This window comes from Planococcus citri, chromosome 4 (genome assembly GCF_950023065.1).
Source record: "Planococcus citri chromosome 4, ihPlaCitr1.1, whole genome shotgun sequence".
Classification (NCBI taxonomy): Eukaryota; Metazoa; Arthropoda; class Insecta; order Hemiptera; family Pseudococcidae; genus Planococcus; species Planococcus citri.
In genome coordinates this window covers 53,842,038-53,855,820 of record NC_088680.1, presented here as the reverse complement: position 1 = coordinate 53,855,820, position 13,783 = coordinate 53,842,038, and the positions used below count along the sequence as shown (strand labels likewise).

Here is a 13,783-nt window from a genome sequence, read left to right as displayed (position 1 = left end):
TATAATTAAGCCGTAAATTACGGTCGGCGTCTTTTGAAGGACGCCTTATATTTATTGGACGGAGGAGAAAAAATAAACATACAGGAGTAGGTGAATGCCCTTCAAAGTTGACAAAGGGGCGGATCGAACTTTCCCTTTCACTTATTCGAGCGATGATTATGATTCGATCGTGCTAACTGGTTACTGGTGCAATTTGCTCAAACTGCTGAGTACCATACCTAGTGGTAGGGAGAGTATCGGTCATCTTGGGCTCGCTCTTGCCGTTGTTGTTGTTGTTGCTCTTGTTGTTGTTGTTGTGGTGGCGAAAATACGCTGACGGTTAAAAATACCAAACTAAACCGTGGTCCAATAAATTCACCGACTTACCTACTGTACCTATTCGTCTGGCTGTACGAAGATCTTTTGCCCTGCTAAGCTGATACCTATGCCATTGATTTCCAACTTGATTTTGTAACCTTGAAAACAGCATCACACTGGAAATGCGCTCTACCAAGGTACCGCGAGCTGTCTCGTTCATATTTTTGGTTTAGTTATCCGGTTTACGCGAAAAGCGTACGGTTCGTTTGTTTCTCCAGTACCAACAACTGTTTGATGATTTACTCGCGAGTGTTTGTGTAACCTTTTTGTGCACCAATTTGGAGTTATTTTTTTTACACCTGTGTGCATATATTTGGAGAACTCTACATCGACATCAAATGTAAAAAGACCTGTGTCCGTGTACGTATTTGTTACCTACCTATGCTTTTAATTTAGCCCAAGTGTACTTTGGTCTCCTCATCTTGCTGGAATGTCTACTCGTACATATAAGCTGTATACATTTATTAGGTGTATCTGACATAAGGGTCATAAAATGTACACGCGTTCATTAAATGCATATCGAGATCGCCAACTTGTCTATTAGATTAACGCCGAGATAGGTATACCTACTCGTATATAAAGTTGAACCCCGATTTCTTTGTCGATATAGCTGCGCAGCCTTATAAAACCATTCATTTTACCATCACTAATCATACAAATTTTAGAACAGGCTCCGGTTAATGGACTGAAATTACCGTCGTCTTCTCCAGCTCACGTGGAAAATTGCTCTCGTTAATGTACAAAGCATCTAGCCTCTTTCATCAAGACTATAGTAATTTAACCCGTTAACTAGTACTACATAGAATGATGTATACGTTCGACTGTGTGGAATAGGTACTCTATCTCTTCATTTTGATCCTTCACAACAACCAATGCAATGTCTTAAAACCCTCAGCAGCGTGCTGCTCGAGGAACGCCGCGCGTGGCATTTTAATACCTATCGAGTCCATTTTGCGGCATTTTTTTTTTACTTTTTACACAATACGATCTAACATCTTAATACACATAAATTGCACGAGATGACAGAAAAAACGCGGTGTTCGTTTCGAGTACCTACCTAGGTAAACGTGATGTGTTTATTCAGCAGTCTTTTACTTACTCATTTTCACGTCTTACTCAGTTACGAGTAGTGATGTTTAAAAGTTGTCGATCGACTTGACGCCTCGACACGTTGTTTACCTTTTTTGAGCATCGAATGCGAGAAAAATCGATTTAATTGGGTTTATGAATCGAATACCGCGATGGTTGATTGGCGCGTAGTTTACCTTTCGTCGTGGTTTTAATTGGATCGAGAATCGGTTGCGATTGCGGAGTGATTTGTGGAACGAAGTGAATCAAGATCAATCGAGTGCTTTGAGGTAGAGTTATGGCTGAAAAGTGGAGTAGGTGGAATCGAATTCTAATGAGGAACGTTCAAAATTATTGATACATAAGTTTTGAGGGGTTATCGATCAATGAACCGAATTCACGAGTTTGTGATGGAAAAGTGATATGAACTGTATTCTGATGTGATTATTCCTCAATCTATGAATAGGTTTTTGAAATTTGTCGAAATTTTCATGATATGAAATTCAAAATACATCTAGAAGAAATCACGAAGGAATCAGAATGTCTGGCTGGAGTCTGTCAGTCAATAAAATCTGCAAAAAGTCGAGAATCGGAATTCTACTTCGAAATATTGACGAGAATTTCGCCTTCGAAGCGAAAAAAATAATGTTTGGACCCGATAATTTTGTGAAACGAGGCAATGAGATTGGGTAGGTAAGCTTTAGACAAAAGCCTAGTTTGAACAGTTTTTTTTTTGCCAAATTGTATTATTTTGCGCACATTGCGCACGAGGCAACTCAAAATTTTGGTAAAATTTGCCCTAAAACGAAAGCTAGCGAAAGGAGTTGAAAAACATGGTTTTCTGAAAAAACATCTACTGTCATACCTAGCTCTATTTCTCAAAAATAAAGGGACAATTTCTACCTGAGCAAACCTACGGTGAAGTTTTTCAAAAAATCATGCCAAAAAAAATTGATAAAAATATTAACATGAATCATCAGTACAAAATACGTACGAGTAATTCTATCATCATTATCCATTTCAGCAAACATAGGCAGACAGGGGCACATCTCAAATGTAATTTTTATTTTGCAATTTTTTGGGTGGGGTCTACGTAGTTTACACTCTGTCTGCGTTGCCGATCAAAAATCAAGTGTTATTCAATCTTTTCGAAAAAATTAAAAAAAAAATTCAACGATGACAGACTGTTTTGAGTTTTTGTAGATTTGTGCGATCAAAATTTGTTTGCGATGGAATTGGAATTTACTCAGTCTGAGTTAGGGGAAGATAACAGTGTAGCTTGATGGTAATTCGTAAAATCCCCACAAGAATATTCAAAAAATTGTTAATAATCACAAGAAATGCTATTCAGATTTTTTTTGGTACCTACCTAAAGTTATCAAAATTACAAACTAGTTTTTTTTGTTGAGAATTTTCACAATTTTTAGAATAGTTAAAAGCGTCAAAACAAAACGATCCATCAATTTTTCTAGATTTTTTGGTCTGTTTTACTTTGTAAATTTTTTTCTTTTTTCTTTCTAGCATGAGGATAATTTCAAATTTCGAGGATGAAGTGCGAAAAAAATTCTAAAATTACGAGCACTTATGCTGAGCTAGTAAAAAATTGAGGTAATTTTTGATGTCCTGAAAATACTAAATATTTTTTAAAAGTTTTTAAGAAAATAAAAACAGAAATGTCTTTTGAAAAATCTAAACAACATTTAAAAATGATTTAAGTAGATTTAAAAAAATTGAGAGGAAATTGATCACTTTTAAGCAGAAATTCCAGGTACGGTAGGTACTTCATGTCATTTTGACTTGCAAAATTGGCATTTTTCGATGTTTTATCAAAATGCTTGAAAATTGAAAAACTTTTCTACCCAATATTGAGGGCAGAATGCAGTAAAAATATTTTTTTCAACTCAGAAAAAACGAGGGAAATGTTCCTTAAAAAAAGAAGATTATTTCAAGACGAAAATTAATCCAAAAAATGTTAAAATGTTGAAAAATCAAAAAATCTCTCAATTTCTTATTTTTAAAAATATTTTATCAAAGTTTGCTACAATTTTATGAATATTTTACGCAACGTTTAATTCACGAACAACGTTTCCACCCTATCAAATTTTAATATTTTTTTTATCTTGTGTAAGGTCGAGAACGAATTTGATTTCATTACGAAAAATCACCTTGGAAGACCTAAATTCTGTGAATTAAAATAAAATAATATTCTAAAATTCGAGTAATCATTACTTCAGATTCACTACTCAATCATTGTCTCAAAAAATAGATAAAAAATCATAGCAGCCGTAAAGAGGATGGGGAGTATGATTGAATCTGTCTACTAGATTGAGAATGTCGACAAAAGTTGATATTTTCGAAGTATAGTTTAGTCAAGAAAAAGTCGAGTGCTCTTGGTTAGTTAAAAATTTTGCTCAAAAGTCATCAAAAGACGAACATCTTTCATTTTTTTAAAATATCTAATGTTTTCTATTTTGGAAAATAATTATAGGAATTCTTCAAAAACTGACTCTCTGCTTCACCGAAGTACAATCCAGGGTGTCTAAACGTCCTGCCAATCTTGCCAGCCCTGCTTTTGACATTCTTCTCATCAAAAAGTCGATGTCCCGCTGTGTAGAATTTTGATAAGTTTCATTGCGAGATCCCCAATTTTCCAACGTTTCAGAACTTCCAATATTAGCGAAGGGAAAATTACCTGCGAAACTTTTCCTGAGGTTTTCCGTCTTCATTTTGCGCGGATTGAAACACATTCCTTTCCTCTATTCTAAATTCTGAGCAATTTGAACAATTGGATTGCATTTAAAAAAAATAAATAGATACGTTGAAAAAGTAAGTAGTAAGTAAAGCTACATAGTTACATATAATAAAGTTGAGAAATTTGAAGAACGAAAAATTAAAATGGTAAAGATGTTTCTGATACCCCCTCTTTCATTCAAAAAATTCTTCAAATGTAAAATTTTTACCATCCCTCCCCTTATTTAAAAAAAAAACTGAGACGTGTTTGAAAAATATTCTGCTGAAAGTCTTCTTGAAGCCCTGATTTTTTAAAAATGCTGATTTTGATGTTCTAAACCAAACATTTTTTCTGCATACAAATTTTTGCTAGAAAAAGTAAGTAGAGCTATAATAAAGTTGAGAAATTTGAAGAACGAAAAATTAAAATGGTAAGGGTGTTTTTGATCCCCCCTCTTCCCTTCAAAAAATTCTTCAAATGAAAAATTGTTACCCCCCCCCCCCCATTCTTGAAAAAAAACTGAGACGTGTTTGAAAAACATTCTGCTGAAAGTCTTCTTGAAGCCCTGATTTTTTACTTTAAAATTTTGGAGACCTTGTTTTCAATTTTTAGCTGGAAATTTTAAAATTTTCTGTGAAATAATTTATATTTATCGATACGGCTTCCTTTAATAATACCTAATAAAAAATTTGTTCCAAACTGTAAAGTAAATTTCGGAATTGTGTGTGATGGAGGGGGGGGGAGGCTGCAGATCAGGTTCCTCAAATTTTGACTTTGATATCTCTGAACTTGTATTGATTGAGTAACTGAAGCATTCATTGTAATTTGGTTTATTTGTGGAATACAAATTTATGCTTGAGAGATTGTTCATCAATTCCAATCAATTATGTCATTTCTTCAATTTTTTTTCATTTTTGTTATTTTTTTTTTTTGGGCTCAAAGAACTTTGATTGAAAGGTCGTGTTCTGTTTACTATTTAGAGACATTCAAAAATGAGTTTTTTTCGAGGCGAAATCAAATTAAAATTAAATTTTTAGCATTTCAATCGAAAGAGTGTTTCATTTGTTTGAAAAAAATCGTCTTGACATTCTTTTCTCGACTAATTCAATCTCAAGACAGATTTTGCCAGGCCTATGAAGGACCATTTCGCCAGCCCAACAAAGGTGTTTTTTTTTAAATCTGAGGAGGGGGAGGTGGAGGCTCTAACTATGCTCTAACCATGCTATATCCTCTCGAGGGGGTCTCCCCTCATACTTTCGAATTGAGATGAGATTTCTTTTTGAAAAAGTCGCATGTCCAACTCAATACAAAATTTTTAAAAATACAGTTTCAAGTAAGTAGTTAAAGTAGTTATAAAATTACATTATTTTGAATATGAAATTCATTCACAAATTCTGATTTTCATGGTTCTCCAATTTGTAAAAATTTAATGATCATGTCTGCAACTTTTTTTCAGTATCATTATTTTCTCCTCGAAAAATTCATGTCGCCTAACCAGTTCCAAATGACATAAATGAATTTATTCAATGAAAAACCAAAAATAGACTGGTGAAGATCAGTTTAAAACAGAATAAGTACATCAATTCTTGAGTTTTTTCTGACGAGAAGAATTTTCAAAAAATACTCAGAGGACAAGCCCCCCTTGGAAAAAATTAATCTAGGTCAAGTTCGAATTTATATGTACATAGGTACCTAACTCGTAAAAAAAATACCACCAAATTCACGAATAAGTAGTACCAAACAAACGTTTTTTTTGGTCCAAATTTTTTATCCATAAACACGATAGGTACCTAAATGATATAACGAAACGAAGACGATCATAAATCGTCTTTAATAATCTCGTTTGAATCGGGCAAAATTAGCCGACGAAGAAGTATACTTACATACTTAGACTTACCCAGGTTGAGGTACGGTGTACTCGTACCTATATGTTGGTAAAACAAGCGTTATCGTTTCACCAATTTCTTGTTTTACCCCGCAGCGTTTACTCGTTCTGATCATCGAATGCATAGAAGATGAGATTTTTTTCAATGTGTATTACCAGTGTACTTGATACACTCGAACAAGGCTTATGCCAAAAAACGCATGTTGAACTATGTGATCCTATTACAGGGGGAAAAAAAAATCTGTCTCGTAATAAACCATAAAATAGCTTAGCGACGGGTGAAAACAAGTTTCATGTAAATAGTCTCTCTAGTTCAGTTCGCAGGTATCAAAAAAAAAAAAAAAAAAATAGGCTGTACTTTTTTGTATATACCTGTGTAATTCACACGCAACTTGTGTTCTTGAACTAGAGCTAGGTATTCGATGGTATCGCAAGGCCTTTTAGTATAGAAACAATAGTCTACCATGGAATTGAATGATTTTTCTATTATGTAGACTGAAATCTCTTCTATTTCTTTGTTCTGTCCTTTAGTTTTTACCATCATAGACATCCCAAGCTCGTTAAATATCTTCGCTGAAAATTTTCTTAATTACGTACGTAATTGGTGGTCTTTATTTTTCAGACCTGGTAATACGTTTAATAAATCATTGCTCGGGCTCGCTGGTTGAAGAAAAAAAATGCTCGAATAAAAATAAATGCTTTCAAAAGTAATAAACTCAACGATGTAATTGTTATCTCGCATAGATACCTCTATAAATACTTGTACTCGTGTACGGTGTACCTTCACTGCTGGGCTGTTAAAAAAAAAAAAAAAAAGATATGTGTATGTAATTTGACATACTGATAGTTTAAATCTAGTTGAAGGGTTTTAAAAAATGACTCGCATTACGTTTCACGTCGAATTAGCGTTACTGTCATCGAGTTAGCCGACTGACCAGTAAAGCATGCGGCCGATAATCTGCCAAGTATATCGTAACAGTACCTACAGCCAGTTTTAGATTTTCTTTCGTCTGGTTTATGTAATTGCCACTATGCCGGTCTCCTTTCGATAAAAATGTCGGTAATTTAAACAATGATAATTTATCGACCACTTGGTTGTGATATAAACTAGTTGCGGATGGTTCGGTATTCAGAGAATCATAATCTTTGTTGAGATAGTCGCCTGGTTTCTTTGGAATTACGCTATTTCCACCTTGTTGATGGCTGGTGGAAAATTTTATGATGAGAGATTCTCTTTGAATTTTTGAGTTATTGCTTAAACGTTGAAAGAGTCTTTTGAAGATATTTTGGTAGCATTTCCAGAGCGATTTGAAGTTCCTGGGAAACATCTAGAACTGCCCAGCGAGGTTTAAGAAAATTTTGAAAGTGGATGTTTTCCATAACTTGGAGGATCGAAGTGAAGTAATAAAACCTTCAAAAATTCGTATAGCTTGAAAAAAATTCAACGAAAAATTTAAAAATTCATCATCAGTTCATCACGATGGTTTTTTGAATTTTTTCAAATTTTCAAAAATCCCTAAAAACCCAAAAAATCAACTTTAAAGTTTAAAGTTTTGATTACAAGGGTTTTAAGTTATGTTTTGTCGATGTAGTTAAATTTCATATGAATGTTAATGTGAAAAAGCGAAAGAAAAAAATAATTAGGTACGATTTCTGATTGCCAAACTTTGAGTCGATTTCTGTTTGATTTTGAACTAGGTACTGGTTTTCTATTTTGACATTCTTTTGAACATATTTTAGGTAATTTTTGATTTTAGGATCCACTGAGTATTATTTTTAAAAACTTTCCTAATGTAAAATATCCGTTTGAACCCGATAAGTAAACGCTATGCGAGGGGATTTTTCTATTTTCGACCCTCGAAGTCAGAAATTGAGGGGTTTAATTTTTGGAAAATTTTAGAATCATAATTTTGAACCTACCCCTTTGAAGCCCGCTAAAAAGTTTTTTACAGTTTATTAGTTCATATTTGAAAGACCTCCATCCTAGCAATTTTTGGGCCCAATAAAATTTCGATATTTTGGGAACCCCTAGAAAACTAGAAACCTCTGCGATTTGCGCCAAACGTAACGTTTTGAGGTATAATTACATTCAATTAAAAATTGAATTAATAAGCTTCCTGTATATTAGTAATTTTGAACCCTTTTTTAGAGCCCTCGACTTTAGACACCCCTAAAAAAGGCGTTTGCATATTTTTTCAAATAAATGGAAGCATTTGAAGCATACGTTTCCAAACTGTACTAGTCCAAAAAAATATTGATAAGAAATTCATGGTACTTAGTACAATTTGGAAACGTACAAATGGCCCAAATTGGCTGATTTTTTGATATGTTGTAGCCAAGACCCTTGGGCACAACATATCAAAAAATCAGCCATTTCAGGCCGCGACTTTATGCTAGATGGCGTTGCAACCTCAGAAACTTTGAAAATGGACTTAGTGCCTTTTGGAAACGTATGCTTCATTTGCATTTGGAAACACACTAGCAAATGCTCGATAATTTTAATTTGATGTTTCCTGTAACTTTCATAATTGAGCTTTTTTGGGTCAAATTCTGAGATTTCACTTCGTTGAAATCGTGAAAACGTGATTTTAACGTTTTTTCAAAGACTAAAATCTCGGAATTTGATCCAAAATAGGTCAGAAATACTGCAAAACATCTAAAATATTCTACTCTGGTCTCTGTATCTTTTTTTTTGGGTTAGAAATACTCAATATCACTTAATACTTATTACTTAGGTACCTATACTTAAGCAAAAGAATCAAAAAATAACCATGAAATAAAATTATGCTGTTTTATTAACCCAGTTTTAGCGCTAAAACGTGATTTTTTCCATCGTTCTACTTGAGTAAGTAATAAGTATGGAACGTCGATAAATTTAACCCTAAATATGTTTTCGAGCGTGTCAATGTTTACTAAAAGCACGTTTTTTTAATAACCAGTCTATGAATAGAGACTAATAAGTTTTATCATCAGTAATCAGTATCGTTTATTTTATTTTTTTTACGGCGTGAAATTGGGAAAAATTGGAGAACCCCCCTACTCCCAACCCGAAAGAAAAAAGTAAAAATGTAAACGAAAAAAGTCATTATTTCGGTCCATTTTCCATGAATTTTCTTCAATTTATTTTTTTTTGTTTGAAAATTTGAGTGCTTTTAAGAGGAAACTAGAATTACTCGTAATAATAGCCCTGCTGATCCTTCCAAAATGCTGCTTTTTGCTTCTACGTATGTAGTTGTAGAAAAAAGTTCTACAAAACTGCTGTGAATATTCTGTGTTTTTTTTGTCATTCAAGTGAAAATTGAAAATTAGATGGCAACTTTTTTTGTCGAAAGAAAGAAATTCTTTGTGTCAAATAAGTCTACGTAGTTTGGGTTCTTCAGAAGTGCTGATTTTTCGTTTTGTCAAAAGCTCTGAAGAGGGAGGGAGAGTGAAGGGGAGAGAAGTTACATTGACAAAAGAATTTTTGCTTTCAAATAAATAAATAATTAATTTTATTTTCAACACTGGGGGGGGGTAGGAAGGAGGGAGGAAGGAGGGAGTGAGTCTCGTGATTCTTGTATTTGCGTTTGATACTGTCTGCGACTCAACTAAACTTCAAAAGAAGATCCATGTTTGATTCGAAGGTCGAAGCGAATCGATTTGCAGGGATTTGAATAGAATAGATTTGCTCAAAATTTAATTTTTCATGCGAAAGCTCAAATTCTTATAATGAATAAGTAAGTAGGTAGAAAAGCTGAAAAATAAACGTAAAAATTTTTGAAAATGATAGTGAAGTTTTTTTTTTGAAATCTGATGGAAGTGATGGAGCGTTTCAAAAGATTACGACCAAATTACCTACCACAGAAAAGTTTTCAATTTTGTACCTAATCAATATTCAACTCCCCCCTCTTTACCATGAGAGCATAAGTTTGAAAATGTTTCAAAGAAAGATTTTTTGATTTACGTTGGTGAATTTTTGATGTGGCTGCTTTTAATTCTTGAATTTCATCACGTTTAGAGCATTGAAAAAGTTCGAAGTTCATTTCTGTCAAATCTAGGGGTTCTTATCACATTGCTTTTTCCTTAAAAATAATATAATAATAATTAAACAGGATGTTCAACAAGTCTTTCCAGTCAAAAAAAGTATAGGGCTAGGAAAAAGTCCTTATTTTTTTTTTGAATTTTCAAATTATCATTTTTAATCAAAGTTCAGCCATGAAAAATCTCAGTTTTTAATTTTTTGAACCTCAAAATTGAAAAAAAAATCTGTCACCATTTGAAAAATTATTAGAACGATTCCTTTTGTATCATTATCGGTAATGGCTTGATTATTTTCGTTGTTTTAATTACCTCAATGTGTTGCCTCACTTGGTTTTCTTGATTTTTTTTGAAAATTAAAACTTTTGAAATACTTACCTAATTTTTGTGAAAGTGATATTTCTTGTGGAGGGGAAGGGGATGGTATTAGCTTTTTTTTTTTTCAAAAAATGTCCTTCCGAGGGTGCTTCCGAGGTCTATTTTTCTATGTATGTACTTGAGACTTTATTGTACACCCTGTTAAAATGTTGGAAATAAATTTAAATTTGTATAGGTACATACGTGATGGTGAACATCAGAAGACTATAATAATATTTATTTAAAAAAAACAATGGAAAAAAAATGAAAAAATTTAAGATCATTTGAACTTTTGCAGCAAGGAGAGGCGAGGTAGGCAACCTTTGATTTGACAATTTGAAATTTTTAATTTTATCTAAATTGTATCTGTTGATTTGATTTGTTGTCTGAAAAACGGAGATTTTTACAAAACTGATAATTTCTTGTGACTAACAATCAGTAGAAAAATTTGAAAATAATTGTTTTGGAAAATTCTATACAAATTTTTAAAAAGTTGAATAAATTCATTTTAAAAGGCAACCCCTTTGTCTGCCATTGGAAAACTCTGATCTCACAATATTCGAAATTGTGTCAGCTATAATACATATGTAGATATCAAAACCTAAATTTGGCTCTGATTTTCTAAAAGTTTGCTAAAAATTGAAAAAAATCTCATCTGTGAGTATAAAATTGGAAAACTCGTAATCGGAACACCTTACTTGAGGGAATCGAATAAATCTAGTCTCAAATCTTCCAAAATTGTACTAAAATTGAAAAGATTTGATTGGCTACTGAAAAAAATCTCAGAATATTTGCATTCTGACTTTTTCATTGCTTCATGGAAGGATTATCAAATTTTTGGGGAGATTTGAATATGATGGAATTTATGATTGAAACAGCTTATCGATTTTAAGTCAAGTCACTCAATCAAGAAACGAAAAACTATTACCTTATTTTGCAAGCATTAGGCAGGTATAGAGAATGGTATTTCGATTTGATGAATACCTACTTCTTCTTTACTCTGCGAATGATTCATTTCTTTATACAAATAAGTATGTATTATTCATTCTCTGCTTGACCATCCATAACCAACCTGGGCAAAAATTCATAAAATCATATTCTGCATGTCTGAAAAAATTATCAAAAGCTACCTTCATCTAAATTAAGAAATTTGCTGTGAATTTATCTCGAGGTTGAAGATGTTGGTTTAATTAGTTCTCGTCATGATAACCCGATAACTCACGACCGTGTAAAAGAAAACTTTCATTTGAAAAATTTCAGATCATCGAAACGATAATATTATTTATTTCTACGTAAGTACCTAGCTAATTTTCACCCCAAACTTTGTATTTTCTTGTTCGTGGAAAATGCCATAATTACGATGACTCGAGTGCGAATCGTGATTTAAATATTTGATCCTAATTTTTTCACTTTTTCGTCGCTTTATTTCCGATATGAACTTCAAAATCACGTTAATCATCTCAACATGGTTTGTATTCAGTGCAGATACTCGGTTTACAGAATTCGGCAACTTCGCCGCTTTACGTTCGATGCCATATTTCGTCGATAAAACCGAAATATTGAAAATTCTATTCAGCGATAGCTCCTCAACCACGAGTAAAAACAACACAAATTATCATTTCGTAACTTGCCCTTATAATTTTGGAAAAAATGTCAACTTCCTAATGATCAAAGAGTTCGCCGAATTGGAAATAGATCAGAACAGAAAACCGAAAATCTGGCTGCATACTCAAGCCCTGAATAATTTCAAAGATCTGAAAATCAGTCAGTATCCGGATATAATATCTAATCATATGGCCAAGTATCCGGTCGTATACTTAAGTTTATGGATACCGAAAGATTCTCCCATTCAAGATCCTAATGAAATGTTGATGGATGCTTTACTACAATCAGTAGAAAAATACAAATGGTTGGTCGATATCTTGTCCGAGAAAGGTATCAATGCTGCGAAAACCAATTACAACATCGATCCAAATGACGCCCAATTATTCGTCAATTTGTTTAGTAATAATTTTACCTTTACCACGGCGGAGATAAAACGTAGTTTATTCAGCATATGCAGACTGCTTTACAATTATTTCAACAAAACTAAAGTCGTTTTGCTCGTAGACGAATACGAAAAAGTTGCTCTCAGAGCTTTCGCCACCGCTAACAAAGAAGGAATCAAGTTTTACGAACAGCTTAAAAAAATACTCAATAAAGCTTTGGACGAAGGCAGGGAATACATCAAGTTTGCTCTGATGGCAGGTACTGGAAGTTTGGGGTTTAGTGTAGATGCGAGAAAATTCAACTTACTAGGATTCTCTTTCGGTCGACCCTTGAAACGTGATTTAGTCACTCATTATCCCTTCCTCGACGAGCATCTGTTCACTCCTTATTTCGGATTCGTTGAAAAAGAAGTCATCTCGATGTGCCGTTTGAATTATACAACTAGTAATTGCGATATTTACGAACCAGGGTTGCTAGGCGAAGCATATATGACTATTGGAGGAAGAAAAGTAAATAATCCAGCCAGTGTTACCGATATTTACGCTAGAACACATCTTCCTCCGATTCGTGTTTCGAAATTTGAATGGATCGAGCCGGATTTCAACCAACTCTTGGAGTCTTTCGCACATTCCGATGTATTTCGCAAAAAAATGGAAGAAGCGGATAAACAAGGATATTTTCAATACCCTATTAAAAAGAGCTTTCCTTCGAATGCTCTGAAAGATCTGATTGCGTTAGCGAAGCAAGATTTTTCCACAATTACACCGAAACACGTCGACATGTTTTTCACAGTCGCTTTCGAACAAGGCTATTTTACCCATATCTTCGGTGAAAATAATTTCTCATTCCCGAATACTAATTTTTTGACGAAGATGCGACAACAGATGTGTGGACTGAGTAAAAATGCGGCGCCGAAGCTTGATTTTGAAGCGGTTTTGATCTGAAGGGGGTTTAGTTTGTTTGATTTAATTTTGTGTATATAGCGAATAAATGGCGTGGTTGCGGTTTTTTATTTTTTCTAGATGGGTGTATTTTTTTTTCAAATGTGGAAGTTAGTATTTGTAGGTACATATTTCGTTTTATTTTCATAATAGGTACCACAATTCTGATGTTAATGGTGTTTTAAAATCATTCAGAATAAAGTTCCAGCCCCCCTCCCGCCCGCATTATTAGTCTTGTATCTTCTAATCACCTTCTATTTTGAGTTCTGTACTGTTTTTTTAAAAAACTATCATCTTCAACGACTGAGGGCGTATCAAAGTATTCTTTTAGATTGTTTGAAGCATTTCATGACTAATCGAAAGGTATAATTCGCTCTTCACAATTATGTCTTTTGTTTAATTTTTTTTGGGGGGGGGGAGATAGAGAAAACTAGAAAA

General features: G+C 33.4%; 1 protein-coding gene across 3 annotated transcripts in view; it reads left to right on the top strand.

Moving 5' to 3' along the window:
- Nucleotides 1-13,783, top strand: part of LOC135844090 (NADPH oxidase 5-like) — a 142,587-nt gene that overhangs the window by 25,491 nt on the left and 103,313 nt on the right. Inside the window, exon 1 of one of the 3 annotated variants that reach the window (XM_065362198.1) lies at nt 242-717. The exons of the other annotated variants lie outside the window; for them this stretch is intronic. The gene's annotated coding sequence lies outside the window, so the exon portion shown is untranslated. Of the gene's footprint in view, nt 1-241; nt 718-13,783 lie in introns of those variants that run through there. 3 annotated transcript variants of the gene reach the window in all.